This window comes from Halichoerus grypus, chromosome 14 (assembly GCF_964656455.1).
Source record: "Halichoerus grypus chromosome 14, mHalGry1.hap1.1, whole genome shotgun sequence".
NCBI classification, from domain to species: Eukaryota; Metazoa; Chordata; class Mammalia; order Carnivora; family Phocidae; genus Halichoerus; species Halichoerus grypus.
The window spans coordinates 44,343,577-44,367,462 of record NC_135725.1 but is presented as its reverse complement, the minus strand read 5'-3'; the positions used below and the strand labels follow the sequence as shown (position 1 = coordinate 44,367,462).

The following is a 23,886-nucleotide window of genomic DNA, read 5'->3' as shown; positions in this document are numbered from 1 at the left end:
TATTCTTTCTCCCCTTCTTTCTCAGTAATAGAACCCCAAGTACCTCACTGGGCAGATATCAATAGCTGGGCAAATAGCTACCTGGAATAAAGACCCTATTTCCATATCTTCCTCAGTTAGGTGTGTCCCTGTGACAAGGTTTGGGCCAATAAGGTGCAAGCAGATTGATACATACAGCTTCCAGTAAGTGTCTGTCATGGGAGGGGCAATACCCTCCTTTATCCCTGTGTCCCTTCTCTCAGGATGGAATGTAGCCATGATAGGGGAGCAGGAGTAGCCATCTTGGACCTAAACCAAAAACTGTGTTGAAGACAATACAATGGAGACTCAAGAAAAAGAGCCAAGGATCCTGAAGCCAGAAACCAGCCTGGACCATCAATGCTTGATGAGGAAGAGAAATGGATTTGTACATTTTTTTCAAGGCACTGTAATACTTTGGGTGCTCTATCACAGCTGAACTTCACCTTCACAAATATGCTACACTTCCTCTCAGTGACTCCTGAAATAGACCTGAAAGTTAAGCAGGACCCAAACCACTGCAAGCAGATGGTCATAGAGACCCATTTTATGGGTAAGTCAGATCAGACTTGGAAAATCAAACTGAAAACATTACACTCTTGAACAGGATGCAGAGGTCAGGGCAGAAGAAAGAGGAAAATATAGGAAAGGCTGAGCGAAATAAGTCAAACAGAGAAAGACATGTATCATATGACCTCACTGATATGAGGAATTCTTAATCTCAGGAAACAAACTGAGGGTTGCTGGAGTGGTGGGTGGGGTGGGAGAGATGGGGTGACTGGGTGATGGACACTGGGGAGGGTATGTGTTCTGGTAAGCGCTGTGAATTGTGCAAGACTGTTGAATCTCAGATCTGTACCTCTGAAACAAATAATGCAATATATGTTAAGAAAGAAAAAAAAGAAGAAGAATGTAGCAGGAGGGGAAGAAGGAAGGGGGGGAAATCGGAGGGGGAGAAGAACCATGAGAGACAATGGACTCTGAAAAACAAACTGAGGGTTCTAGAGGGGAGGGGGGTGGGAGGATGGGTTAGCCTCGTGATGGGTATTGAGGAGGGCACGTTCTGCATGGAGCACTGGGTGTTATGCACAAACAATGAATCATGGAACACTATATCTAAAACTAATGATGTAATGTATGGGAATTAACAGAACAATAAAAAAATTAAAAAAAAAAAAATTTAACCAAGACTGTAATGTATTTCAAATACTCAGTGAAGTTGTAGGTGAGGAGAGAAGGGTTACCACTATCACCTATTTCTACAGCGTTAATTAAATAATCATACAGAAAAGCCTAGAGTAACAGACCGTGAAGGTAGTAGATGAGGGAAAAAGTATGACGTTAGGTCCTATACTAAATGAAAAATGGCATTAATCACATAACCAAAAGTCTAAAACTCTGTTTGGCAAAATCCTAGGCACAAAATCAACTTTCCTTTCCCTTCTTTGAGAACTTAAACACATTCAAGATATTTAGAAGTCCTTTCAAGTTTTTCACATTTTAAACCACATACAGAATTTTTGTCGGCATTTGAAATTATAATGTATTAAAGGAGTAATTATTTTTTAAAAAGATTTATTTTAAAGAGAGAGGGGAGAGGGGCAGAAGGAGAAGGAGAAGGAGAGAATCCCAAGAAGACTCCCTGCTCAACATGGAGCCGGATGTGGGGCTCAATCTAACAACCCTGAGATCACGACCTGAGCCGAAATCAAGAGTCTGTTGCTCGACTGACTGAGCCACCCAGGCACCCCCACAGGAGGAATTATTTTGAGTGAGTTAATATTTCTATGACAAAGTGGGCGCCTGGTGGCTCAGTCCGTTAAGCGTCTGCCTTCAGCTCAGGTCATGATCCCAGGGTCCTGGGATGGAGCCCGGCGTCGGGCTCCCTGCTCAGTTCTACTGAGTTTCTCTCCCTCTGCTGCTCCCCTCCAGGCTCGTGCTCTCTCTCTCTCATTCTGTGTGTCAAATAAATAAATAAAATCTTAAAAAAAAAAAAGTATTCCTATGACAGAAAACTTTAAAATAATTTAAGAAAAGATACTGATTCAGAAAAATACTTGTAAGGTACTCAACTCAATACTTTCAGTGTTCTGGTAAAATTAAAAAAAAAAAAAACAAAACTATAATTCTGCTGAGTCAGAATTTGGTTTAGCTCTGATTTTAAGTATGACAGTATTAATACCAAGCTGATACAGGCTTTCTCAACTTCTGCCCAGAATTATGACAAATCCAAGTTCCTCATGGAATTTAACAGGGCTATCTTTCTATAATAGGACATATTGTTTATTTCAGCCAAGATCTCACATGTTCTCAAATGTAATTTCTAAGGCTTACTTTCCTTTTCATTGGCATGGGAGAAATGTGGGTTTGGGTTTGGTTTTGGATTTTGGGTTTTGATACACAAATCCAATTTTTAAATCACCTTACTTGAACTGCCCTGGAATGTGTTATGCACAAAACATACAATGCCACAGAAATTGCAGCTAATTAATGTAATTAAGGACAAATAAAGGAAAAGAACATTTTGTCCGATGCCCAATTAATGAGCCATTCTTCATCTAAGGATAAGCAAATTATTTTGGCTCAGGATCCAGCCTAAGACATTGTTAGTACTCCATGAATTTTACTTGGAAGGAAAAATGTCCGCTGAAATAATCTTCCTGGTACAAAAATTAATGTGATAAACTTGCTCACAAAACTTGAGCCTTTAATAAACAAGACTGCATTTCCCAAGATAGAGGGAATGTTTCTACAAGTTGCTTCTTTTCCCCATTATCTCATCTGAGTGTCTAATGGAAAAACAGATCTTAACACTATTTATCGTAGCTGTATTGTCTATGGGGCTGTTCATAGGAACGAGGAAGGGGGTTTGGTGTGAAATGATGGCTTGTTTGCATTCTACAGCTAAAACTTACCCATCCCTTCTGAAATAGTGGAGTAAACCAGAAAGAGGTCAAAGGACTCGAGACACAAAAAGGAAAAACAAAGGAAGAGACATTTAGAAGGAAGACTAAAGAGAAAAGCAGCTAGAGAAAAGGGAGATAAAGGGTAAGATCAGTATGTTTTGGTAGGTGGGTGTATTCATTTCCCAAGGCTGCCATAATTACCATAAAACCTGGGAGGCTTACAACAACAGAAATTTATTTCTGCCACAGTTTTAGTGGCTAGAAGCTCCAAAATCAAGGTGTCACCAGGGCAATACACCCTCTGAAGGATCTGGGGGTGGGGGGAGATCGTTCCTTGCCTCTTCCTAGCTTCTGGTGGTTCTCAGCAGCTGGGGTTCCTTGGCTCATAGCTGCATCACTCCCATCTCTGCCCCCTTCTTCACATGGACTTTCCCTCTTCTTATAGACCCCAGTCAGTGGATTTAGGACCCCCCTAATTCAGTATGGTCTCATCTTAATGACATTGCCAAATATGGTCCCATTCTGAGGTTCTAGGTGGACATGAATTTGACGGGATGCTAATCAACCTACTACAGTGGGAAACAAAGGCCAAATCGGAGTTCTGGCTTCCCCTACCTTTGGAGATCGACCTACGGAGAGACAAAAATTAGGCTGCCAAGAGAGCAGTAGAGATGAAGAGACAGTTTGAAGACGGAGGTGTCAGAAGCCCAAAAGGCTATAAAGCCAATAATGGCAGCCTTGAAGCCTTGCCCTGCTGGCCGTATCCGTCAGAGTCCATTGGTGCCAAAGACAGGCTGATCAGCAAAAATAACCAGTGGGGATTAAAGAGAAGAAGCACCAGCAGTATCTGGAAGGCAGAAAGGGATGGAGGACAGAATTCTAAGGAGACGGCAGTGGGCTCCTCTAGGCTCTAATTCTCCAGCAGTGTTTCTTGAAATGAGGGTTTTTGGGTCTGTAAGTTCCTGTGGAACATTTATTTTTATATGTTTAAAATACAGAGCTATAGATACAGATATATCTTAAACACATATATATTTTTAACATGCACGTTTGTCTACATAGACATATATTTGATCCATGTTTGAATTCTGATCAGTCTTTCTAACACTAGTTTCCTTGAGAACACTGCAGCATGTTTTCTGTTTTTGTTTTCATGAAAATCTAAAAAAATACAAGATATGGTCCAGGGGATCCGATAGCTCTGCCATTTTAGCATGCATGTTAGTGGTAACTAGTAAAGAGGCACCTGAGCAGGATGATTTTAATTGTTACAAGCTAATGAGAAAAGAAAAGCAGTGACCTCCATACCTAATTTTCCAGTTCAAGCCAAGAAAAGGAACATGGAATCACCCTACAGATGCGCAGGCCCACCCGCACCTAAACCCACTAAAAACTGGAAAAACAGATCTTAACACTATTTATCGTAGCTGTATTGTCTATGGGGCTGTTCATAGGAACGAGGAAGGGGGTTTGGTGTGAAATGATGGCTTGTTTGCATTCTACAGCTACTTTAAAAAAAAAAAAGTATTCCTATGACAGAAAACTTTAAAATAATTTAAGAAAGCAGAAGTTGCTTGACTCTGAAACTTTATTTTCAAATCTTTTTTTTTTGCTTAACTCATATAAAACCTCACCAGAGTTTCTAATTGTTTTGTCAAAAGAAGAGCACACTGCCAACAATATTGCCAATTCTACAATACTACCGATAATCTATATTACCATCAAGACTATCAATAGTCTATTACTAGCAAGACTATTTGTATCAAGCAACATAGCCCAACAAACAAATGAGGTCAGAATTCTGTGTTCAAACTAGTTTTTATATGTAGGGTAATTGATTTGAAGACTTAGTTCATCTCTCTGAGAAACACTGGATGGCATGTGTCTCCAAGGAAAGTATTATAATCTCTCCAAAAAGTGCTAAAAGGTAAAATGGGTTCGTGAAAAATGCAACTTTCTGTTCAATAAAATATTTGATTTGCATAATTTTAGTCTCATGGATAACTGTGCCTATTTGGATTAAAAAATGAAATATTCAGATTTTTCCATGGTATTTGGTTGTCATTTATAAGAACTTCGGCCAATATTTTAAAAATTCTTTTCTCCTTTGAAAGCTTTCAAATTAAAAAATATATTTCCTAAAATAAAAAATAGAATAAAGAAACATAAAATTAGAAGCCCAAAAGACATTATAACCACAATCCTAAATGTGGAATTTTTTAAGAGTCATGCCTCAGCAAACCAAGCAAATTTAAAAAGCAAAAGTCTTCCTTTCCTTTTGCTGATGGTATAGCCGGAAGAGTCTCTTATTCCAGGTCCCAGGAAAGGAGGAGACATTTTGGTCACTCAACAGCCTGACAGGTTGCCAAGCACTAGAGGGTCACAGGAAACAGGCTTCCCAGTCACATGGGAGGTGGGCTCTCCTGGATGATTAAGAGAAAGTCATGGCATATATGTGCAAGATGGCAGATGAAATCTTTCTCGCACTGTGCATTACCTTTGTCTTCATGATTTTGAACTGAGCTCACACCCATTTGCACCTAACCCCCGTCTTCCCAGCTGGATGCTAGTTCTACTTCCTAAGGGGCCTCAGGAGTTCAAGAGCAGCCCAGGACCTTTTCACCTTTGGCTTGACAGACTCCAGGTCCAGCCCCATCAAATGGCTAAACTGGAAGGAGTGGGAATTCAGGAAGTTTAGGGGAAACATGAACCTTTCCTGTACAGAGTGATTTCCACTTTAAGCAAAAACCCTAAACAGACCTAACTGTGTTTAATTTTTTTTTCCCTTCTAGAACTTAAGATTGTTAACTTAGACTAAAACCCTGGCCCTCTACTTCCCCTATTCTCAGGATCTAACCCTTTTATTTGTGCAAGAGAGCAAATGCTTTGTGGGCACACTGAGGGATGATTTAAAAAGTTGAGCACAGCACAATTCTATATACCTCCTGAGCTTGTAATGAATAACTATGTTTGGGGCTGATTTTTAATTAAAAAGGTCATACAGGTAGAATTTTTTTTTCAAATTAAACCATTCTGAAAAAAATGAAAGTCTCCCTAATATCCCATACCCTTTGAGTCCCTCTCCAAAGTCAATTACTATTAACAAACATCTTATATAACTGAGTCTAGATATATAAACTAAGGTAAAGACTATCTTTAACCTACCTTAAAAATAGATTTAAGAATGGGCACCTGAGTGGCTCAGTCCGTTAAGCATCTGCCTTCGGCTCAGGTCATGATCCCTGGGTCCTGGGATCGAGCCCCACATTGAGCCCAGCATTGGGCAACCTGCTCCGCAGGGAGCCTGCTTCTCCCTCTCCCTCTGCCCCTACCCCCCAGCTCATTTTTTCTCTCTCACTCTCTCTCAAATAAATAAATAAAATCTTTAAAAAGAAATTGATTTATGCGGTGCCTGGGTGGCTCAGTTTTTAAGCGTCTGCCTTCTGCTCGGGTCATGGTCCCAGGGTCCTGGGATCAAACCCCACATCGGGCTCCCTGCTCAGCGGGAAGCCTGCTTCTCCCTCTCCCACTCCCCCTGCTTGTGTTCCCTCTCTCACTATGTCTCTCCCTGTCAAATAAATAAATAAAATCTTAAAAAAAAAAAAAGAAATTGATTTATGATCACTTAATAAAAGGTGAAAATTCTGTGCTCTTCCACCATCGAGAAGTGGTATCCCATTTTTAGAATTTGGGCTGGTTTTAATGACTTGCATAAGGAATAGAATGTGACAGAAGTAATGTTCTGGAACCTCAAAGGCCAGGTTATAAGAAGCCTTGCAGCTTCCACCTGGGCCTTTCAGAATGCTCACCGTGGGAGGAGCCAGCTGCCTTATTAGAAGTCTTCCTACTCCGAGATTGCCAGGCTGTGAGGAAGCCCATGCTTCCTACAGGGAGATGCCCCTTGGGGGGAAGTGGGAGGGGACAGAGAGAGACCCCTCTGGCTAGCCCTTGATCTTCCAACTACCCCAGCCTAGGCACCAGACTTGTGAGTGAAGAAGCCATATTAAATATGGATGTGGAAATGAACCAAGAAACCCAACCAACAGCCAGACAGATGGCCCCTTCAAGCCATCCAGCCAACTCCAGTCATTCACTCTACCTCAGCGGAGACCCCAGTTATCTGGAGAAGCTGGAAGCCTTCCCAGGTTTATCTTGCCCAGATTTTTCATGCACAAAGTCAGGAGCATAAAATCTTGGTTGTTTTGAACCACTAAGCTTTGGAGGGGTTTGTTTCACAATAGATAACTAAAACTGTATCTTTCCAGAATTTTTCTATGCACATATAAGCATATCCTTTTTCTTTCTATATGTGTTATTCTGAGATTTGAAGGGTTTGTTTTCAAATTTAATGTTCTATCTTTCTAAATCAGTGCATACAGACTTCCTTTTGTTAAAATTTGCAAACTATCACAGTACTCCCATATGGATATTTTTTTTCTTTGAGACATCTTTGTAGGGTTTATTTCATAAAAATTAAATAAGAATTAAATGCCACGCAAATTTCTGTTTTTATACTTAAATGAAAAGCTGTATAATATATACTTCATTTTTTTTAAGATTTTAAAGTAATCTCTACACCCAAGGTGGGGCTCAAACTTACAACTCCAAGATCAAGAATTGCCTGCTCTATATGAGCCAGCCAGGCACCTCTTTAGTTTGATTTTTTCTTTCTTTTTTTAAATTTAATTTTATTTAAATTCAATTAATTAACATAGAATGTATTATTAGTTTCAGAGGTAGAGTTCAGTGATTGATCAGTGGTATATAACACCCAGTGCTCATTACATCACATGCCACCATAATGGACACTTAAACAGTTTTCATTATTTTGATTTTACAAACAATATTGAATGAAGTAAATCATATACCTCTGTAGGACAAATTACTATAAGTGAAATTTCTAGATCAAAAACACTTTGCTTTTGTAAAGACAGTTTTTCATTCTCCTCTTGGGAACTTTATCTATCCTTTAATAAACAAGGCCAAACTCAATTGTTGCCTTCTCTGTGAACTCTCTCAAGATTCTTCCAGGTAGGATGAATTACTCTTCTTCCCTCCTCTCCCTGAACACAATGCATTTAACTATTTCCACTAAGACTATGAACTGCCCAAGAGTAGGGTGTCTACCACAGTTACCATACCACCTACCCCACCCCATAGAGTGCCTTAAGCATGCCCTTGTTCAATCAAAGGTTGTAGGATGAATAAATGAAGGAATGGACAAAGGTGCTTGTGTACATTGTAACAAATATACTGCTAAGCAGCAATAGCAGCAGTAAGAACAACCAGAACTTCCAGCAATGTTGTCACTTACGTGACAAAGCTTTCTCCTAAGAGCAGCTCTGGTTTGTTGGCCAAATCGCCATGCAGCTCGGTGTTATAAAGGGTACAATCAAAGCAGATGCTGAAGCTCCAATATACAATTAAGGAAAACACTAAAGTTCACCAGGGATGTCTTTCCGGCGTGCTGAGGGAAAGCAGCTCAGTCGAGGGGAAGAGAGGGCTTGAGTACCCAAGGAGGTTCAAAGGCTTCAGAGGAGATGTTGGAGTAACCTGTGTCCACTTAGGTGTTCTGTCAGCCAGTTATGGGCACTCACACCAGAGTCCTGGGGAGAAGGGGCACAATAAAAGGTCCATCTCTTTTAATACTGTTGTGATGCGTAGACTGTCAGAGTTCTAATACTTTGTCTTTAACTTTTCTAATGGAGAGTTCAGCAAAGTTACTGGGTTCATTTATTCCCTCATTCAACAAGTATTTATTAAGAGCCTATCGTGTGTCAACACTGTTCTAGGTACTGAAGAGACAACAGTAAGTCAAACAAAGCCCCCATTGTTGTAGAGCTAACTTAGAGTGCGGGGAGGCAGGAAGAGAACCAAGAAATAACAAAATGCCAGTTAGTAATAAGACCTAAGAAGAAAAAGTATGGTAAAGGAGAAAATGATGAGGCAGAGGGTGTTATATTATACAGATTCATAAAGGGAGCAGGGGAACCAAGGTAAGAGATAAACCCAAAAAGGGGTCATGAGACCAGATCACAGTGGGGCTACACGAGTCACCATAATGACTGTGGATATTACACTAACTCCGACGGAAAGCCTGTGGAAGACTCTGAGCAAAGAATAACATAATCTGATATAAAAGTAATAAATGAAATATATAACATTTCTCCATAGTAATTGCATAACATTCCTTCACACTGATAACAACCAATTAGAAAATATAATGGGAGAAAAAGATCTCATCCTAATAACCAGGAAGTAACAATGAGGCAATTAGAAAGAAATCCAACCAAAGACATACAAGACCTTTCTGAGAAAATTACAAAATTTGATCAAAGGGCATGGAAGACCTTAAGTGGAGAGATATACCAAATTCAAGAATGGAAGGATTTAATATCATAAAGATTTTATTTCTACCCAAATGAGTGTAGGCAATCAGTGTAATTCCAATCAAAAATTTATGAAAATTGACAAGTTGATAATAAAATTCATGTGAAAGAGTCAAGGTTTGAATGCAGCTAAGACATTCTGAAGAAGAAAGGAGGAGGAGGCAGCAGAGTGGGGAGAAGGGGAATTGCCTTCCAGGTAACAGAACTTATCACATTATAGCATATTAAACTGTAGTAATTAAAGATTTTTTTTAATTAATTAATTTTTTTTTTGAGAGAGTGGGAGAGAGAGAGAGTGGGCGGGAGGGGCAGAGGGAGAGGCAGACTCCCCACTGAGCAGGGAGCCTGGATGTGGGGCTGGATCCCAGGACCCTGAGATCATGACCTGGGCTGAAGGCAGATGCTTAACCAACTGAGCCACCCAGGTGCCCCTAAATCACAGTAATTAAAACATGGTTGTATCTATGCAGGAATATTCAAAAATAATGATGCAGTAGAATAGAAAGCCCAGACACAATCCTATACTTGTAAGAGAAATGGTGTGAGAGAGAAGGCATCATAAATAGGAGAAAAATATTAGTCAGTAAATTGTGTTGGAGTAGTTGAATTTTCCAAGCGAAAAAAGTTGGATGTCTATCTCACAGTAAACAAAAAGAAATTCCAAATGGATTAAAGACCTACAAGAAAAGGTAAAACTTTAATGAAAATAAAAGAATATTTTTTATGATCTCAGGGTCAGAAAGTTGTGCATAAACAGAACGTAAATATATTTAACACAGAAAAAAATGAATAACTTCATAGAAATGCAAAATATTAGAAGATTATAAACAAAATTAAAGGATAAGCCACATATTAGGAGATATTTGCAACATACATAAGAAGTGAAGGATTAGAATCCATATTACATAAACAATTCTTACAGATCAATAAGGACTAACAACTCAATAGAAAAATGGGCAATAGCTATGAATAGTAAAACACAGGAAAAGAAACTAGAATATCTAATAAAAACAGGCAAAGGTAATCAAGCCACACAGAGAATCAAGAAAAGGTATGTTAAAAATCCATGCTGTAATACCATTTCAAACTCACCATTTTGGCAAAGATAAAACGTCGAGTGCCAGTGAGGACATGGGAAAAGGAATTTGTGAAATTCGTGGTGAAAATACAATTACTTTGGAGGGGGGGAAATATGCATAAAGTGAAAAATCTGCAATTCTTTTTTTTTTTTAAGATTTTATTTTTTTATTTGACAGAGAGAGAGACACAGCGAGAGAGGGAACACAAGCAGGGAGAGAGGGAGATGGAGAAGCGCTTCCCGCAGAGCAGGAGTCCGATGCGATGCGGGGCTCGATCCCAGTACTCTGGGATCGTGACCTGAATCGAAGGCAGACACTTAATGACTGAGCCACCCAGGTGCCCCAAAAATCTGCGATTCTTAAGACTAAGCAACTCCAGGGCCGCCTGGGTGGTTCAGTGGGTTCAGGATCTGCCTTCAGCTCAGGTCGTGATCCCAGGCTCCTAGGATTGAGCCCCATCTCGGGCTCCCTGCTCAGCAAAGAGTCTGCTTCTTCCTCTTCCTCTGTCTTCCCCCACACATACCACTTGTGCTCTCTCTCTATCTCTGTTCTCTCTCAAATAAATAAATAAATAAAATCTTTAGGGGAAAAAAAAAGGCTAATCAACTCCATTGCTATACGTACACCCTGGAGAAACTCTAGAAAGGTGAATATGGATGCAGGACAAAGATGGCCCCTGAAGTACTGTGTGCAGTAACAAACTATATGAAACAGTGGTGTGCTGCCTAGCTCCTCTTTACCCTCCCAGAGCCAGAATCCACCCTTCTCCACAATGCTATGCCCAGGGAAGCTAATCTTCAAGGACTACAGCAATGACTCCATTGGCCTTTTCTCTTCCAGTTGAGAGCATCCAATGGGGAATCCCAAGAAGTCAGAGGAAGAAAAGAGAATGCAGTCAAGGTGTCCACTCTCTTTCTGAGGGATCACAAGGAAACATGTGGCTGCATCTCTGTGAAGGATACAGCTCATGCCAGGTCTCTGTGGAAAGTTTTCTTTCTCTCTGGGAACAAGAGCCTTGTGTCCGGCATGGGGTGGTCATAGGTATACTGTTGCTTTTACGGGATACTGTACCCTCCCTTGTTGTATTCCAAAACATTGCTCACATAGTTGTAAACAAACCCTTTATTAAATTGTCCTCAGTGACCCATTATTAAATGGCCCTCAAACCCAGATGAGTGTGCCATCTCTTTTCTGTTGTGACCCTGATAGATATAAACCTGTATGTTTATCAACAGAAATGTGTGAACTCTGATATATTCATAGAATGGAAATATTTAACAGCGATTAAAATTATGACTAGATCACAAAAGCATAGTGTGGCGTAAAATAGTTAGGTTGCTTCATGAAGTAGAACATATATAATTTATATAAATATTTAGAATTTTAAAATCCATCCATCCATATGTGGTTAAAAGTGTAAAAACGGATGAGGGAACTGATGAAATTCATGGTAGCAGATGTCTCTAGGGAAGAATGGAACTAGGATTAGGAAAAAAGATACCAAGAAGACTTCACTGCTATCTGTAATATTTAATTCTTTCATAAAGTGAGAAGAAATGTGACAAAATACAATGCACATTCATTTTAGGTGGTAGGTACATGAGTATGTTTTATAGTATTATTGTTTTCCTGTTTTTTAAAGTGTCTCAAAAAAAAAAAAATCCAACACAAACACTATGGTGGTAGCATGTAACAAAATTTGGGGTGGTCATTGGTTTTCCATTTTTTGGTCTCAAAACAAGGAGTGGTGACATGTCAGAAGCATTTCAGGGAATGAAATGCCACACGCTGGCTGGGAGTGCTAGTGTGGAGAGCGCACAAGATATATCTGGACACTGAGCAGATCAGTCCCAGAGAAGAGAGATGAGCCAGGCCTTCAGGTTTCCACTAGCCTGCCCAAGAGGAGTAAGACAGAAACATTCCATCTGTCCATGTACTTCATTGAGAGCTAGGCTATGATAGTTTAGAGTAGCTGGGATTCCAAACAAATGAATAAGGGTCTTAAAGAGTTACGATATTTGATTAATGAAAAGGAAACACAGAAACACCAATCAGCCAGCCCTCTTCTTAGGGCCCTGGGATGTTCTCCCCACTGAACTATAAATATAAGACTTTCACTCTCGTTCAAAGCTCTGCTTAATGATCAAAATCACCTAATTCATTTTTCCTTGACCAATTGACCTGCCTTTCAATTCCTGCTGAGAAAACAATTATGCTAAGCACTCTCTATCCCCTCACTGAGCTCTTTACACCGGGGCTTGGCTCCCTGGTAGAACACATTCCTCACTTGCACCACCGGCTCTCAGCACCCTGAAGTCTTCTCTGGAAAAGTGGTCGTAATTTAACCTCTCATGCAACCTTCTTGTACTCAATATAAAGGTTTCATAAGTATGTGTATTTTTAATGTTTAATACAAGTATATTCTTTAACATCGTACCCCTTCATTGTATACTTAAGGTCATCAGATACTAAAATGGCAGCAATTTCTAGCAGGATAAGAATTCGGAATCATACAGATGTGACTAACTAGCTATATGATCCTGGATAAGATGCTTCAACTGCCTGAGCCTCAGTTTCTTCCCGTGTTAAATGGGGGTAATAGTACCAGCCTTGTAGAGGATTACATTACAGTCATGGTCTACATCTATTGTCCTGGTATACCATCCAGCAGAGCATTTGTCCTACTGTTGTTGCTAATTTTGTTTTAAAATATTTTTATTAATGTTTGCATTAAATTAAACCAAAATTGGGGTGCCTGGGTGGCTCAGCTGGTTAAGCATCTGACTCTTGATTTTGCCTCAGGGCTTGATCTCATAACCCTGACCTACATTGGGCTCCATGCTCAGTGGGGAGTCTGCTTGAGATTCTCTCCCCTCTTCCCTCTGCCCTTCCCCACACACACACTCACGAGCTCTCTCTCTCCCTCTTTCTCTAAAATAAATAAATCTTATAATTTAATTAATTAAACCAAAATCTTTTAACTAGTTTCTAGTTTCTTCTAATATTACAGTAGACCACATTGTACTTCAAGTTTCTGCCCTGGTCTTACTCTACTAATATGTGAGACCCTTGTGCAGTCAAGAATTCTCACTGTTTTGGGGCACCTGGGTGGCTCAGTCAGTTAAGCGTCTACCTTCAGCTCAGGGCATAATCCCAGGGTTCTGGGATCGGGCCCCACATCGGGCTTCCTGCTCAGCAAGGAGCCTGCTTCTCCCTCTCCTACTCCCCCTGCTTGTGCCCTGTCAAATAAATAAATAAAATCTTAAAAAAAAAAAAAGGAATTCTCACTGTTTTACTTATAATAACCAAAAACCAGAAACAACCCTGATGCCCATTAACAGGTGAAAAGTTAAACCCATTGTGATATATCCATATGATAGAATATTCCTAAGCAATAGAAAGGAATGAAGTCATGATACACCTAACAAGGGTGAATCTTAAAATAATTATGCTGAATGCAAAACAAAAGGCATACTGTAGGATTCCATTTTTATGAAACCCTAGAAAATGCAAACAGATCTATGGTTACAGAAAGCAGATCAATGTGGTTGCCTCAGGCAGAGTGGGGGAAGGTGGGAGGGTCAACAGAGAGAGTTACCTAGGGGTACAAGGAAACTTCTAGGGGGTGATGAGTATGTTCATTATCTTGATTGTGGTGATAATGTCACATGTGCACATTTGTCAAAATATATCAATTTTTATCTGCACATTCTTGAAACATGTGCAGTTCATTATTTGTCAATTATACCTCAATAAAGCTGTTTTTAAAAAAAAAAAGGAAAAGAGTTCTCACTATAACATGGGGTTAAATCTAGAGTCACCCAGTGTTCAACTTATGCTGTTTTCTAGATAATTTCCTGTCTTGACACAAATTATACTTCACTTACAAGGAGTGTATCCACGGCACTCCCTAGTACTGTTGGCTTGGGACAGCTACTCCTGGTCTCAGACAGTGGTGGGAATATTCTACACTGCTATTCCAGCCAACCACTTGATAGGCTAATCAGCTGGGTTATAGTCCATGCCTTACCCTGTGAAAGGAACAGAGCTGCTAGCTCACCAGTCAGCTGGGGTGATGGGAAAAGGGGGGAAGTACAAATTAGTTATTTATGGAATGTGTATAGGATATAAAGGCTGAGCGGTCCTCCTGGAGAGCACACTGGGTGTAGTCTGAATACTCTGGTTATAGTGGTTTCATCATTTATTGTAGTGAAAAGCTGCAACTATTTACTTTTTTGGTAATACTTTGTAATATTGCTATGAACCCTTTTGACAGCAGTGAGCTCAAAGAAATTAAAAATACATAGTAAGAAACAAAGTAAACTTCCATTTCAAAAGAAAATTGAGGAGGAATAAGTAAATGGAACAGAATGCTTTTCAACACCTCCCACCATGAGGAGTCTTTGACCATGTGAACACCAGAGACCTCAATGTGCCTCAACAGCATCGACATCTATTTCAAAAATGGATTATTTCCTGAAGATCATACCTGAGGATGATGGTGCAGCATGTGCAGCTACATAAAGTATTTACGCATTGCTCTGTGATATATAACTTTGAAGCAAAATAGTTGTTCTTCTACTCACTTATTTCAATTCCAAGTTTTCTTGCCCAAGTAAGAAAAACAAAGCAATACAATTAACTGAATGCTCCACTGATTGGCATTGATTTGCAAACAGTTAAGTGATCACTGTCAAAGATGCTTCAAAGGGAAGTCAGTTCAGTGAATACCAATAATCATTTGACTCCTCATATACTTCCTGGGAAAGAAGCTTTTGGGAAGCTTACTCTGTCTTAAGTGAAATAGCTGAGAATAGTTTGGTGATTGCTATGTAGGGCAAATTCAGTTAAAAGGCCATTGTTGAAGATAAAAGTATTTATTTTCAGGATGTAAATATAAACACAAATTTAGTAGAACATAGCATACTGGCAAAAACAATGTTCTTACAAAATTAAAAAATATAGAGCAGAAATATACTTGAAATACTTTAGAATTGTGCCCTGGGGCACCTGGGTGGTTCTATCAGTTAAGCATCTGACTCTTGATTAGGGCTCAGGTCAGGATCTCAGGGCCATGAGATGGAGCCCTGCCATTGGGCTCTGTGCTAATCATGGAGCCTGCTTAAGATTCTCTCTCTCCCTCTCCTTCTGTCCCTTCCCCCTAGCTCATGCGCATGCTCTCTCTCAAAAAATAAATAAAACAAAATAAAATAAAATGCCCAAACTGTTTTGTTCAGCCAATCGAAATAGCTGTAATTTACAAAATTCCCAAATGTAGTGTATGTATATGCATGTGTGTTATAAGGACAATGCCTTATAATTTTTAGTTAACTAGTTTATATGTATGCACACACATGTAGGTGTGTATATATACATACACATATACGTATATAGTTACATATATAAAGTATACATATATAACATATATGTATACATATATACATATAGTTACATGCATAGTTACACGTATAAAGTTACATGTGTAAAAATATATATACAAAAAATTTATATGTAACTATTTAATATATATGTGTATAGTTTTATAGTTAAGTAATGTAATTATATAGTTTATATATATGTGTACACACAGGCAAAGTAACTACAAGCAAAATTTTCATGGCAGACCTGATGTTGCTTACACACACTTCTGGACGGCAGTATGTCTTTTCTCCTTGCTCTCAGTCATTAATCAGATTTTAGAAAACTTGCAGAACTATTTCATAAGTCAACCCCTAAGTGTCCTACAATGGTATTGACCTATTTTTGTAAACAAATCCCCTAAATTTTATTGCATTCTGCTAAAAATCTATGAGAGATCTTTAATGAAGTAATCAAAGTGTCAATGAAATGCCAAAAGAGTTAGATTTTTGAAGCTTTTAACAAAGTGCTATTGTAAAAGCAAAGCTTTTAAACAAGAAGACATTAAAATTAATTCCTACAAAAGGAAGCAACTGAAATCATTAAACAAGCTCCTCAGATAGTGTGCAAGATTTAATTTGAAATTCTCTAATTGCACTTTGTATTAGCTTCACTGGTAGGAAGAATCTTTTGAAGGAATTCCAGAGTTGCTATTTACAAAATTACTAATGAAAATTTACATTAGATAGAATGAAAAAAAGTTTAGAAGGTCTCAAATTTCACAGCATCTAAATTTAGCAAAATATTTATAAAAAGATCATAGTGGCAAAGAATTTGGTGAATTTAACTTTTAAACATATTTGTGAAAGAAAAGTCTTCTAAATGGAGACTCAAAGAGGATAAGCTCATTTAAGCTGAAATAATTATAAATTATTAAAAAATATAAAATTGAGAATATATTCTATTTATCAGAATGTTCTCTGACTTACCAGGTACCTGAGTACAAACTGACAAAGTATTTTTTTTTTTTCAAAATATTTTTTCTATCAAAAATATTAAGGTCTACAGAGAAGAGACATTTGAAGGAGACCATCATTTGAAATTTATTAAGAATACAAATTCAAAGAAGTTTGGAGGCAACTATTTATATATAAAAACCATACTTTAAAAATAGAATCTTCAGAAGAATATGGAAGATACTTTATTAGAGAAAGAAATGCCAATGTAATTGATTAAGTTGTGCATATATATTACTTGGACAGTCATTCTACTATTTGAGAATCAACATAAAGAAATTTAAAATTTTTAAGTTAATATAAAATAATATGAGTTTTGTTACTTAGATTTTTGGAATATTTTTAAATACCATATTTTATATATAATAAAGCTGATCTGTTGATTAATGTTTTTCAGAGAAGTCTATCATTTTACTATTTACTGCCCACTTTCACTCACATAAGTTCATCTACTTGAACATTACATTTTAGAACCACCCTTGCAAGAATTTATGTAAAAAGCCTAACGTAATACCTGGCTCAATAAATGGTAACTATTATCAACTGGGCCATGTTGATTTGGCTGTCACAGTTGATTTGAACAAGTAGTTAATAAATTAGTGACGCTACTTCATTCCATTCTCCTTGTCCACATATACACTGAGCTCATCTTTCAGTACAAAGAATTATAAACACACATAAAAGTTATCTGTGGTAGAAGCAGATTTTCTAAAGGATGCCAATGAAGTTTAATGCAAAATAGCACAAATGAGAATCTATATTTATAAACCATGATGAAGGTCTCTAGGGAATGACCTGAGGTGCTTTTACACCATTTTCATATTTCTGAAATGGTTCAAAGAAAGAAGAGGCAAAATAAGTACATCTGTGTCCAAATAAAACAATGAAATAATTTAAACAGCAATCCTGCCACTACCTCCCTATGAGGTTCAGGGAACGATTACTTTGGGGGGGGGGGGGCGGAATCTCTGCATTAAACCAATAGCAATACCTTTGAACTACCCAAAACCCAAGACTTCAACATGCCATCTAGGTCAAATCCAGGCATAATATGTCAAGCTCCAAGAAATAAACCATCATAATCTACTCAGTGAACACTATTCTTATAAACTTTCTTATATAAAGCACCTTGTAGTAAATAACCAAAGTTGACATTCCGAGGGAAAGGACTGGTGGTAAACATGGTGAAATACTTCCGTACCAGTTGGTAAAAAGAAATCCTTCACTGAGACTACAAGCTACCTAACAATGTCAGCCATAGAGCAGGAAATGGGCCTCAGAATGGTGCCAGAATGGGTCACTCCAGTGGCTGCCGAAATGTCCTAGGAGATGGTGGCATAAGGACATGCATGCCTCAGTGTGTGTGAGGGGTTACCATGGGTGGGTTGGTAGCAACATTCTCCGTGGAGGTCAAAGTACAGATTGTTTCCAGGCCATGTGGGAAAGACTGGCTTCTACGCGCACGTCAGCCAGTCATCTCGGTTATAACAAAGCACCCGTGCCAGGCACCTATCTGACCATTGATTTAATGGGGAACTTGGAAGAGTTTGATGCGGTGTCCTGTGTCACATCAGAGCTCAAACTAAGACATCATTTACCAAAAGAAGACCACACTGATAATTTCCAAGCATCAACACATAACTTGGATATTATTATACCAATTTGATGAATAAGTTGAGCTACATCAGTAGGCAATTTTATGATGTGTATTTCGACTTTATCTGGAGAATGCAAGACTTTTTTTTTTTTACTGAAGTATAATTAACATACATTACTAGTTGCAGGTGTACAGCATATTGATTCAACAATTCTATACATAGTGCTCACCGTGGTAAATGCAGTCACCATCTGTCGCCATACATTATTACAATATTATTGACTATATTCTCTATGCCATACTTTTCATCTCCATGACTTATTTATTTTATAACTGAAAGTTTGTACCTCTTAATTCCCTTTATCTATTTCACTTATTCCCCCACCCACCCCCCCTTCTGGTAACCACTAGTTCTCTGTATTTGTCATTTTTTTATTTATGTTTTTTTCTTTAGATCCCACATCTAAGTAAAATCATATGGTATTTGTCTTTGTCTGACATATTTCACCTAGCATAATACCCTCTACATCCATCCATGTTAAGTTGTGGGGTGTGTGTGTGTGTGTGTGTGTGTGTGTGTGTAAAATGAAATATTACTCGGCCATAAAAAAGAATGAGATCTTGCCACTGTGACAAGGCAATATTTTTAAGAGCACAATCAGTGTCATTAAGTATATTCACCATGTTGGGGCGCCTGGGTGGCTCAGTTGGTTAAGCAACTGCCTTCGGCTCAGGTCATGATCCTGGAGTCCCGGAATCGAGTCCCGCATCAGGCTCCCTGCTCGGCAGGGAGTCTGCTTCTCCCTCTGACCCTCCTCCCTCTCATGCTCTCTGTCTCTCATTCTCTCTCTCAAATAAATAAATAAAATCTTTAAAAAAAAAAAAAGTATATTCACCATGTTGTACAGCCATCATCACTGTCCATTTCCAGAACCTTTCCATCATCCCAAACAGAAACTCAGTACCCATTAAACAGTAACTCTCCATTCCTTTAGCCCCTTAGTAACTTACAGTTTTCCATCTTTATGAATTTGTCTGTCATATACCTCATATAGGTGGGTGGAATCATTCAATATCTGTAGGCAGTATATTTTAAATAAACATAAACATTTATATATTACTATATATACTAGTTATTGATATTATTCCTGACTATCTTGAAATCTCAGGATCTTTGAAAAATGAAGTCTGATATGTTTGATATTCTCCCCATTGATGGGATAAACGTTGGAGATTGCATCAACTAAGAAAATGTATTGATTCTATATGAAATTGCATATGAAGTTGTTTCTTCAATTAGGGAATAAATTACAAGTATTCAAAAACTAGATCAATGCTTGAAGCCTTTTTAAGTAACGCTTTCTAACTACCACACTGGTTGTTTTGGTTGGAAATCAAAACATAAATTTCTATTACTACAAATTGAAAATCACAGACTTTGAGAGTTTCCAGTTTGCCCAATGAGATAAGGAGAAGAATGGGAAGATTTCCAAGAGACAACAGCTGTGAAATCACCTGCCTATAATGTCTAAGCCAAGAGAAATACGCTTGGCTTCTTCTTTTTATGATACAAAGACATGGTTGGCCAAAGAACTGCAATTTGAAAATGGAATAAAAAAATACAATTGTTATCACTCCAAAAGGTCTGAAGTTAAAGCCAAAAATAATAACTTATTTTTAAAAAATGAACCAACATCAAAACCTAGAGCCACAGAGGAGATAATAATGGAACAATTTGTCAAGAGAATGTGAAAATGGCTAAGAGAAGAGTCATGTGAGCATTAGCAGCGCTGTCCTAGAGAACTTTAAGTGTCCAGGTAAGCCTTGAACAACATGGGGTTGAGGGGCTGTGGGTCCACTTACAAAGACTTTTTTTAAAAATACAGTGAAGTGCTGTAAATGTATTTTCTCTTGTGATTTTCTCACTTTTGCTAGCTTAATTTATTGTAAGAATACAGTAGAGAATACATATAGCATACAAAATATGTGCTAATCAACTATTTTTGGTAAGGCTTCCAGTCAACAGTAGGCTCTTAGTAATTAAGTGTTGGAGGAGTCAAAAGTTATATGTGGATTTTTTTACTATGGGGGAAGGGAGCCAGTGCCCCTAACCCCCATGTGGTTCAAGGGTCGACTGTATATATAGAGTACTACTGTGCAGGCCACGGAGATCTAAGGACATGACAGGTTGCTATTTCTAATGCCCCCTCCCTCTTTTGCACACCCACCTTGCATCTCCAAATGCCTACCAGGCAGCTTTACTTGATGTCTCCCAACCAATTCCAACTCAACAATCTAACACTTTTATCTACCCGCCCCAAATAGGAATACAGAAAAAGAGCTGGTCTCACTACACTGCACTGTCATCCACACAAGCAGTGCAGCTCAGGGTCATCAGCTGCTTCTCCCACTCTACCTGGCCCTGAATTCAGTCTGCTACCAAATTCTATTCAAGGACTTTGTCCTTCTTTCCATCCTACTGCCACAGCCTCTGCCCAAGCCATCGTTTTCTCTCAACCCAAATCCTTGGAATACTTAAGCCAACTCATCGCCCCAGTTGATCTTTTCTCTTCCCAAATCCTTCCTCCACAATGGTCTAAGGGTTAAATCTTAAAAACAAATTAGATCATTTCATTATACTGAAACACATATACACACACACACGCACACACACACACACACACACACAAAGCATGAAACAACCTCCAATAACTCTGGGTTAACATCAAACTCCTTATTAATGTGCAAAGATTTTTCACAAATCTGGTCTAACCTGCCACCCTGCCCCATGTCCTGTTATTGATCCTACCACAGTCTACATTTTAACTATGCTTACTGCTTTATTCTTGCCCCCACCCCCACCTCACACTTCTTTTTCATGCCTTTGCAATATTCTTCTCTATCAATACTCTTATTCCCCCCATTCTTCCACTCAGCCAAGAAGACTCAAGTCTGATGTCCCTTAATCCGTCACACTATCCCTTTCTTGAACTGACCTTATGACTCCCTCCTCCATGTGCCCACAGGACTCAGTTAAAACAATCATCAAAGTATATACAGTCTACTGTACTGTAACTTATACATGCCTGTCTTGCTCCGATTATGTGCTTTCCAAGTAACATGTTATTCATATTTGTATCTCCAGTGCCTAATGAGAATATGGTGTATGTTCAATATATGGGCTTTAAGTAAGTAAATGAATGAATGATGCAGAACATTAAACAACAGCTGAAAAAATAGAAAGCCCAGCTAGATTCATTATGATCATTATGACCATTCTTTCATTAAGTGAACCACAGCTACCCTTGAGGTGGAATTTTATATATCAGTAGTCATTCATCATTGTTATCAGCCAAGTATACATTATTTTTAAAGAGAACTTGAAGATTTTTGAATGACATGAAGAACTGATGGGGTGAAAAGGTATTTTAGATATTGAAGACGGCATAGAACATAATTCACAAGTAAGAAAAGACATGAATGGGGACTCAAGAAGAGACTAGTTTGAAAAAGAACAAAAGAAACTAACTGGAAACTAGATGGTGACTATAAGAATTAAAAAAAAAAATCTAGTGAAGAAAGGCTTTGCAAGATTAAGAAATACCACACTTATGCTGAAAGAAATAATTTGCCAGAAAAAGGGAATGGACCAGGTAAGAAACAAAAATGGTTTGGAATTGTAGAATTTTCTAGATATTGAAGGAAAGTAAGGCAGTATTTGTGAAACCAGATGACTAAAAGACATACAGAAGTACCAGGCTATAAAAATGGAGAGTAAAAGTGGGAACTGATGGCTTTTGTGAGAAAGAAAAGGAAAGATGTGATAGGAGTTCAGTGTGGAGCAAGCATAAGTGTAAGGAGGGATATTTTCCCTCCTAACAGGAACAGAGGCATTAAACAGAAAAGCTGTTTAATGATTTGCCAAAAAAATGGGTCTTCTCCATGTCTAACTTAAGATGGGGTCAATATACCCAGCCAGAAATATCAGGAGAAGGCAGTGCATCTCTTTGGGATAAATAGCTTCATCACTTGGAAAAGCATGCTCTCAAAAGTCACCATTACCACAGTTCCTCAAAGATCCCACAACAAAGTACTCCAGTCAGCGAAGGACCTGATCAAAGGAAGATGACTGGGTGATCTCTTCTAGAACTCAGCTCTTGCTAGTCAGGGGGATTTCCTGATACCCAGCCAACACCTTTCAGAAGTTTGCCAGCTTAGGGTAAAGTCAAAGTTAAGTCCACATCCATAGGAACACCTGCAGCTAGAACAAATAATAGGGAATACTGGCTTCAATCAAACCTGAAACAATGACCAAAGAAAGTAAAGGAGAATCAGTTGAGCACAAGGTCATGGAGATGACACTCCACCCTTGGCAGGAGGATGGAGAGTAAAGATGCCCAGCACAGCACCTGGAGATATCGCTTTGAAACTGTTTCCACTTTCACACACAAAGATTGAGGTAAACCTTATGAAATTTTCAAGAATCAAATTACATGAAATTCATGTTACTCAATACCCAAGAAGCCATGTGAAACGAGTTTGCACATAAGGCCCTTGTGCCTTATGTCATTTTACAGGACTCTTACGCCTCCCTGACAGCAGCTCCACAGAATAGTTTAAATGCTCGACTTATGCACACACCCCATCTCAATTAGAGATGAGTGCACACAACTACTTGCTGGAACCTATGAAAATCTTAAATTATATTTCAAACATTTGGGCTTTAACAAAGAACGTTTTTTTCCAAGCATATTTTCCCTTGGTTTTTAAACCCTTGTGTATTTTAAGGGGAAAAAAATCCATCTGTTTCTGATTCATTTATGCTTAACTCATCAGGATATCACTGGAGAAGAGTTATCGGGTGTCCACGTCACTTTCCTCCCTCCTTCTATTACTTCTCCTCTTAAAAGCAAGCAGGTGTACCTTGTCACAATTAAACAGATAGGAATTGTAAAACACTATCACTGTTATTCAAACCTCAAGATCCATGTGTTTTAAAAGAAAGCATTAGTCTCCCCCTTCTCCTAGTTTCTAGTTCTATGATTTTGTTGGTAGGGGTGTTTTTTTTTTTTTTTTTTTTTTAAGCAGGAAAGAGATGAGGAAACATAATACGGCCAACAATTTTAGTAGGCCAATTGTCAACTAACCTCGATTATCTTCATCTTTTATTAGAAGAGGTGCTTGAGTAATGATCAAACAATGGAACTTAAATCAACAAGTAAAACAATTCCCTTAAACCACAAAGGGTTAATATTACCAAAGTTTCTAAGTTTGTTTAAAAATAAGAATTCTTTTTTTTCCCCATAAAATAACTGATACACAATAAAAGATCTGGAGAGCTGGTCAACCCATCCGAATCTAATTAACTATAAGAGATCTAAGTCTAGCACTGACTACATTTAAGAGGCAGGGTAGAGTAGTACAGAGAACATGCACTGTGAAGTCACAAAGGTCTGAGTCCCAATTTAGCTCAACCTTTTACTGCTTGCTAATTAACACCTAGGTCACTTTCATCATTCCTAA

General features: G+C 38.4%; 1 protein-coding gene across 1 annotated transcript in view; it reads right to left on the bottom strand.

Annotated features, from left to right (window-relative positions):
- The window catches only part of ADAMTSL1 (ADAMTS like 1), a 904,085-nt gene that overhangs the window by 858,240 nt on the left and 21,959 nt on the right, over positions 1 to 23,886 (bottom strand). The window lies entirely within an intron of this gene.